The sequence below is a fragment of the Varroa jacobsoni genome, unplaced genomic scaffold (genome assembly GCF_002532875.2).
Source record: "Varroa jacobsoni isolate VJ856 unplaced genomic scaffold, vjacob_1.0 scaffold_1428, whole genome shotgun sequence".
Lineage (NCBI taxonomy): Eukaryota > Metazoa > Arthropoda > Arachnida > Mesostigmata > Varroidae > Varroa > Varroa jacobsoni.
The window spans coordinates 976,428-983,308 of NW_019214330.1; the positions used below are offsets into that span (position 1 = coordinate 976,428).

At 37.5% G+C, this 6,881-nt stretch overlaps 1 long non-coding RNA gene across 1 annotated transcript; it reads left to right on the forward strand.

Annotated features, from left to right (window-relative positions):
* Positions 1-20: 20 nt before the first annotated feature.
* LOC111270004 (uncharacterized) lies at positions 21-3,760 on the forward strand. The gene is made up of 2 exons (XR_002686067.2): positions 21-2,851; positions 3,109-3,760. It is a non-coding gene; the product is annotated as an uncharacterized LOC111270004 (long non-coding RNA).
* The last annotated feature ends 3,121 nt before the right edge of the window (positions 3,761-6,881 follow it).

Here is a 6,881-nt window from a genome sequence, read left to right on the forward strand (position 1 = left end):
ATTTTCTATCGCTTCGGAACGTTAGGGACTTGCATCGACCCAGGCAAAAACTGCCGGATTTCCAAAAGAATATCTACGTAACTTGTCGGGGTAGCTGTCATAAGCCTACAGAGTCAAATTTGTTTAAGTTAAATACATTTTATTATTTTAGTGTGTCTGCATTGAATTATTAGGCCATCCCTTGTCCATATATATATATATATATATCACACACAACAAATTAATTCTTCTAAAACCGAAATAAAAGGAACCATTTTTATGGCATAATCGGTACCTTTATTTTCGGGCTATATGTGTCGGGTGGGAATGAATCAACGCTGTATCCATTTGTTGAATTTGCGGCAGGCGCTTGTGGCTAGTTGGTAATCGATAGAACACAAAAGTCATTACAAATGCAGTTGGCTAGCTTATCTTAAGAGAAACTGAAAGGTTTTTTAGTACCAAATAGTTTAGTAGGCACGATTTGCTTTTTTTGTTTTGGGTAATTCTCATAATTTGACAGTGTGATGATACAAAACCAATCAATGAGCGAAAGTACACTCAACCGTTGATTATGCGTGTTCTTCCTAGATACAATGCTGTACATGCAGTACAACAAAGCGTAGGGGGCGCTAGTGCGGGAAGAACGAGTCCTTAAGAAACAGCAGTAAGTGGTGAAGTTAAATACTACTCCTTACGTTGCGAAATAAATGATCCTAAACCTGTGTAATATTAATTTAATTCTAAATGTACAGAATGAGGCAGTCAAATTCAAATGAACTTCAATGCGGATTACATGTCGAAGTGGCCATGTGCTTAGTTACTATTTTTGACATTAGCAGGAAGTTAGAATATAATAATAAGCAAGCTCATCACAAAGAAGGACTTTGTGTTGTTTCTGCAATCTGCGCAAAGGTCAACTATAGTCTTGTGTGTTCACGTAGAATGAACCCTCACCGAAATTATAAAGTTTGCTTGTCCGAAATGTACGTCATTGCCAATTTTCATGCGACTTGTGAAGAATTCAAGAAAGATTTCCAGAAGGCAAATCGGAAGATCTTCGATAAGCTTTACATTTAAGGCGTTCGACGACCCGAAACGCTATTTTTGATAAACCTGGATTTTTTCTTATACAGAAACTAGAAGAACTAGAAAAGAAACTAGAAAACTAAGTGTCAGAATATTATTTGCCAGTTGATTGCTTAGATAAGGTCTTAGTTCTTTCTGAAACTTTCTGCGCCTTTTTGCATGTTTTCTAATTTTCTTTTCTGAACCCGTACTTTGGGACTTTCGTTTGCTACTAGCCCAAAATTAAATGTTTTTTTTCATAGTTTAGTGACAGGTTAGTAAGTTTACACCTATTAAAATTGTTCTGCTTACAATTACTGCTAGTAACGAAGGGCTGAAAAAATGATCAGCGACTGGTGTAGATTTTAAATTGAAGATGTAATCGCGGTGAACGGTACTTATATATTATAAACGTAACGGTCAGGGATGACAATGATTCGTTGAATTATGCACTTTCATTTAGATAAAGTTACAAAACAGTTGAAAAGAAAAGCTCCATATTTAGATTCCCTGCCCTGTATAGGTGACTGCTATAACTTATCTATATTATCGTTGAAGTCTTCATTAGCACACAACTATTCCAATTACAATTATTAATTAAAATAATTTTATAATAAACAATAAATATGTAATGAAGGAACTAAATATAAAAGCTGCGAAGCAACACTGTCCAAAATGTGGGAATGGTTTATATTACAAGCTGGTTTGAATTGTTTTAATAGCTTCCGCACGTTTTGCCCGATGAGGCCGTCACACTTCATAACCGGCAGTAAATTAAGTTCCTGTATACTGTAAGGTAAAACTTTTTGACAAAAGGGAGTATTAGAAAACAAGGCAAGGAAAGTATTTGTAATGATAAATATAAAATAAAGCTCTAAGCTCATAAAATTCCATAAGCATAAAAGTAACATTTCTACAAAACCTCAGTTAACTTGAAGGTGTACTAGTTGAACTTATATATTCCATTTGTTATTTATTGAGTTGCCTGTACATAACTAACATATATCCTGCACGTCAGTGCCTTACGGTTGAATAGAACAAATTCGACCCTACATTGATGCGCTCATTCTATAGTATAAGTTACGAAGCAGCAATTTGCAACGGCATACCGGAAATGAAAAAAATATTTTTCCATAATTCACCATAGATGTTCGGAGCCACTTAGATCTGTTACTTTCAAAATGACAAGTAACATTCCGTGATTTTCAGTCCATCCATTCCAAGCTCATCGATGTCTTCCACACGAACTAAACAAGCTATTTGTTGCTATCTCAAAGCTTCTTCACTGCTAACAAGCGAGGCAATCTTCTGCTCGGCCCTGAACTGCAGAGCCAACGATCAGCAATCGTTAAATTCCTGATTTCATCGCTTCCGCTGACGTCAGGAAATGTCCATTCTGTCTCTTATTGCCGTAACGGCAGAGCCGTGACGCACCACTCACGCCATTCGGCGACGCTTTTCCCATGTTTCTATTCGTGTTACTGCCAGCCGAATAGTCGCCGAGCGACAGGCGAGGTGGCGCTGTTCGGGATCTTTTCTCTGTCTCGCTTTGACGGATATGTGTGTTTGGCTTTCTCTGCTAACGTCCGCCTTTCCCGAAGCGTTGAAGCTTTGCCAGCCGATGGATCCAGACCGGCCGTGTGCTGAAGTACCAGTCTGTTACTGAACAATGTTTGCGCTTTCGCTTAATAGCAGGAAAGTTACGGAGTCTTGTTGTTGTTGTTGTTGAGTTCAGCTGTTGCGTATGGATCCTTGCCGAGGGAAGAACGTTGGACAAATTCGAAATAAATTTCCTTTGTTTATTGTAAGTCTTTAGTGTGAATGGCGCATGCGGGCAGGCAGAATCGACCCGATACACTTGAGCACGTATCGAAAAGGAAATGTTTGCAAGACGCATAAACAAATAGTGCTGCTATAGAGTGCGACTAGGAGTTCATGGAGGTGCGCTACAGCAAAACGCCAATGTTGTATAAACCTACAAGTATTATAATTAGTGATTGTGGTCTAAGCAGTTAGATGTCAGATTTGTAGGTAGCGTTAAGCCATTCTAATATATTCCAGCTGCTGATGACAACTGGTAGCGATAGCCCAGGAAGGATTCAGCGTTCCTGCAACTACAATCATGTATTAATCTACAACAGATAGCTGTAGGCAAATCTATGACACGTGGAGTTTTCGAAAGCTCAATACAATCGAGGTCGCTCCGTGTGTGTGTGCCTGCGCGAGCGACCGACATGTCCGATCCACCGGCTGCCCGCGGTTTTCGAATGATCCGACTCACTGTAAATGAAAATCTCCGGCCTTCAATGGTTATAGAAGATCTCCCATTTATCCCCATTGTTCGACGATTCGTCGTTGAAAAATATCGGCAAATTAGCGATTTTGCCAAATTAATGTTTACTTGGCGAACAGATATATGGAATATTATTATGGCCTTAACTGGCCTAACAATACTTCTATTGTATATACGTTACAAAAAGCTGGTACCGAGCCGTTGTCGGAGGAAAATTGATTAGTCATCTGAATGATATGTAAAGTGAAGCAAAAATTATGAAAACGGAATTATATGAAAACGGAAACGCACATAATGAGTTCGGTTTACGTGACGTTATAACACATATTTGTGATGGCTATTTATAATCACGAACTGTTCTGACATGTTTTAAAGCGAGAAAGTAGTCTAGTAATAAACCAAATATATCCTATTTTGTTAGACGTGCTTCATTTCTTATAACATTGAATTATACACGATCATCATTGGAGATAGATAGACAGATAGATAGATATGTCGTTTCTGAAGTATAAATATTTAGTCTTAGTTCGATAACGGTCTTTTACTGTTTCAAATCCTGCCGGCTATCGGGCTGCATAGCGTTACGCAGGCAATGGACGTAGTACACTCTATAATAGATATAATTCTAATATGAGTACTTACACAAAACAGAGGTGGTAAAAGAATACAAATACCTCATTATGTGCATCATTTCTTCTAACCCACTTCGCAATAACTACGTATTACTGAAAACTTATCGGAAGTTCATAACAGCTGAATTCTATTGTATATAATATCTTCACAAAGATAGTAGCTGTGAATGATATCCTTATTCTTCATAATAATAATACGGCAATTAGCTACCTGACTTTACCACTCATTGGCAATCAAAATCAGGAGTTAGCATTCGTCTCCTACAATTTTTCGCGAGATCCACTTTTAGAAATATGGCGAGAAAAATAGGACTACATTCAAAGCAGCTGGGGCTACGGGAAAAAAGAACGATATTAATTTTTAAGGAAATCTTAATCGTAGACACCTATGTCGTTGGCCAAGATGAGGTTATATGGACTAACGACGTTTAATCACTGCTGTAAAACGTAAGTGGTTTCCAGTTTAAATATAGATATAAAGTAGGCGGAAAAACGAACTGGTTACTTTGCTTTTTTACCGTTAGTGGAAGTTCTATGAGATCCAAAAGAGGTATCTAAATGTCACATAAAGCCTTACTTCTTTAAATTTGACCAGAGAATACGTTCAGTTACGTAAATTATGCTACAATTCTGACCCTTGTGCACCTGAAAAGCTTTGAAAGTTTGAAACTATTAACTTCACATCAACTTTTCCTTGTTAGAAGAACTAGAATGGGCCATATAGCCTTTGTCTCATATCGTTCCACCTTCGCCTACTTTGAATGCCATGCATTGGCAGAGTGTCCCGTTAATTTTTGCAATAATATTGCTATAAGTAAATAATTATTTTTACTTTTAATTATTATAGTGCACAGAACGCGCCTACAACGATGATGCGACAACGTATTTCCCCACTAAACTTTAGGCATACACGAGCTATCACTTAAATAGTCTTAACATTTTTCTTTCTTAAAAAAGCCTTGTCTGTGTCGCGTAAAGTGCCGTTGGTCTGGAGGCACTCCAAAGCCAATGAATTCTGCGGTGTTGGCCTACTTGATCGCCTGCAAATCACTAATCATCCGAGAGCTCAGGAGATGGTACGCAGTACCCGAAACATGAACATGCCAGCGATTGATCTAAAAGTATGAACATATACCGGACCGTTAACTGAAAGAAGCCATAACGAGCGTTCTTCGGAAGAACAGCGATAGGATTAGCAGCGCGGTTGAAGGTTGAATCATGTTGTGTGTCAACACTTTTGCCTGTCGCGACACTCAAAGAAGACTGCCGATGCCAAAAATGCAAATATTCATGTCCCAAATAGCGTACTCGACACTGCTTCAACAAGCTTCCTTTTAATTAATCAGTTTTCCGTAGCAGTATATATAGGTGTGGTCAAATTAATTTGTAACATAGCTTAGTTACTGGATCTTGCAGTCTTAGAGTTAATTAACTAACTTGGTAGTAAGTTAATGATAACAAGTAACTGCGCACAGTCAGTACTCTTATAGAATAACTAGTATATGTACAATCGTTACATTGTCTACAAATATCTGCTAGCCTATTTAAATGTCACACCTGATTTAACTTTGCTTAACTGTCGCTTCTGTATATTTTATAAGTGTTATCTCGAGCAAACCGTGCTAGTAGTACTAAGAGTATTATGAATAACATAAATTAGGGGTATTCGTTTTTTCTAAAAATAAAAAAAAACTCTTGGCAAGTAAACTGCATTGAGTAAGTGAAGGAGTGGAAAATTCACTTATGAGAAAATAACAAAATTGCATCACCCTTACCATAGAATGGGTTGCAAATAACAGACGATACTAACTTGAGTAACAAGTTAAACGTTGAAGGCAGTCAGGAACAATAACTTATGACATACTGAAATAGTAGCAGCGGTAATATGATTGAGTATTAGGAGGAGCTAAGGACATATGGGGCTATATGCATATTTTGGGACAACGCAAAACGTATTCATAAATACTATAGAAAATTCATTATAAAATAGAATGGTATTGCTATAACGTCAGCGTTTTTTTTTCTTTAATAATTGTTACCCCTATCACACTTGGAACTCCTTTTACCAACCAAGAGCTCTGAGCTTCCTTTACGCTTCGTATTCGGTCACCGCAAACCACTAGAAACAAGCTAGAAAAATCAGTGCTCGAACCCTGATAATATCGGATTCAAACATAATAAAAAGGCTGTCTTAGTTTATAAACCCACAGTTTACATTTAGTGCTTCGCAGGAGACTTTTTTTTCGCAATATAAACAAAAAAAATCAAATAATTTGTTAACGCAGCATAATTAACGTTCTCCCTTGAAGTCTTCCGGAGGTGCAGTAAATTTATCAGTCAGCATTTTTAGCGATTGACTTATCCAAAACTTCGAAATAAGACTCCTCCCGTAATAGTTTTTTAAGGCGTAACGCAGGCATGTTGTGGTCTAATTTCGAACCCTAGCGTGGACAGACTAGTTTCACTTCGTGATAACTAGGAACCAGGCAGCCGTTTGATGGAACTATGTCTAGCCGCTATGATACCAGACGTAAAACTAGAAACATAGAAGAAAATGGAAAATTATTGTTTATTATAAAAATAAATAAGAACGATACTCTATGGGTAATGCGATTACTATTTTTATTAACAGCGTTAGTCTTTTATGGAAAACAAACGCGATTCTGTTTGCAGGCATTAAATCTGCCTTCTTAAATATCCATATGTCTTAGGTTCCTCCTGGGCTACTCCAGTATATAATATAACAAAAGCCAGTAAGGTAGCCAAGTTTTATAGAAATGTAGGAATAATGCATGATTTGACCTGGGCTGGTGCTAGCCGGTACATGCGATGATAAAACAAATCCGCGTTTATCAGAGATTATAATTGTAATCATAAAGATCACGATGTCAACAGTATTAAGCGCGTCT